We start from the raw sequence: 1,720 nt of genomic DNA on the forward strand, positions 1-1,720 counted from the left end.
ACACACACACACACACACGGGTTCCCTGTCATCAATGAGTACTTTTTAATAACCAAACACGAGATAAAATGCTATGGCATATCTATTACCTGGGGGCTCTTTCTATATGGAAAGCACTGTCTGAGATGCCTTATAGTAAAACTCCAAGGAGGTTTTGAGGGAAGATATCCTCTTTTCTCCTGGTAAATCTCCGTGTTCATGGTCATTATTTTAAAGGCTCCAAAGATCAAAACATCTGTTTGCACATGTTGCCCATTCATTTTGGGTGAGGCTCTCTGGCAGGCTTGGAAGGGTGGGTGAACAGGGGGAAGGGCTGCCTCTGTGGTGACTAGCATCACTCATATTCATGTCTGTGGCAGTCATCAGGTGCTTATTATATATTCATCATTTGGCCACCCCTAGGGGGGTGTTAAATGCAGGAAGAGTCAAGTTATTGCAAATTGGCAGGACTTCTGGGATCTATCTACACACGATAGTCAGTCATGGTAGATACCTTCTTTTTAGAATTTTACTTATTATTTTTTTGAGACAAGGTCTCACTCTGTGACACAGGCTGGAGTGCAGTGGTGTGATCATGGCTCATTGTCCCTCGACTTCTCAGGCTCCAGTGATCCGCCCACCTCAACCTCTCAAATAGCTGGGGCACAGGCAGGGGCCACCATGGCCAGCTAATTTTCGTATATTTGGTAGACAAGGTTTCACCATGTTTTCCAGGCTAGGTGGATACCTTCCAAAAATAAGTTCAGTTCATCCTGCCTAGCCTTGCCCCTGCAGCTCTAGAGGAATTACCCCACCCGGCAAGCTCCCTGGGAATGCAGCACCACTTATGAGAAAAACAGCATTTTTTTTTTTCTCTGAAGTGGCATTTCTGACGTTTGCATTTAGGCTGGAAGTGACAGTAAGTTATAATCATCCTTGCCTGTGTTGTCCTTCCCATGTTAGGTTTGTTACGCCATGCATGTCTGCAGTTCATGACAGTCTAGGTCATACAGGCCTTCTGAAAAGTTTTGAAAACTTACCCAGTGAGTCCCTGAGCACCAAATGTTCTTTTGCGTTATTTTTCTTTATTAGGCTATTGTGACTATTGAGAATCTCACTCTTTTTAGAGAGAGTCTTTGTTGCCTAAGCTAGAGTGCAGTGGCGCGCTCATAGGTCAGGTCAACCTTGAATCCCTGGGCTCAAAGGCTCAAACAGTTCTCCCCCGCCCTTGCTCCTGGAACCCACGTGGCTGGAGGTGGGAGGGGATCCTTCTCCTTCCAGCCCCTGGCGCCCTCTTCAGAGCGCATTTCGCATTTCGGCGGCGCTGTAAGGCCCCTCCTCTCCCTCTCTGGGCCTCCTATAGAGTCTGAGCCCTGCCCGGCCAAGGCCCGCAGGCAGACTCCACAGCGACCAGCACCATGCCTATGATACTGGGATACTGGGACATCCGCGGGGTGAGGAAGGGCCCGCTGGGCCGTGGGACGGAGGCGAGACGCGGGGGAGGGAAGTGCGGAGCAGCTGCGGGACCGGCTGTAGGGACGGTTCCTCTTCAGGACTGTCCCTCACGGGAAGGCCTGTGCTTGCCGCTGTGTGTGGCGTAGGGGAGGGGAAAGGGACCGGGGCGCGGGGAAGGTGTGAGGCGGGAGGGAGAGGAGGCGATGGGTGCGTGCAGTGTAGACTGGGGCCTCCCCTGGTGCAGAGAAAGTCACCAAGTCAGGGACACTCCAGCTCTGACCCGAGC

Source organism: Cebus imitator, unplaced genomic scaffold (assembly GCF_001604975.1).
Source record: "Cebus imitator isolate Cc_AM_T3 unplaced genomic scaffold, Cebus_imitator-1.0 Scaffold256, whole genome shotgun sequence".
NCBI lineage: Eukaryota > Metazoa > Chordata > Mammalia > Primates > Cebidae > Cebus > Cebus imitator.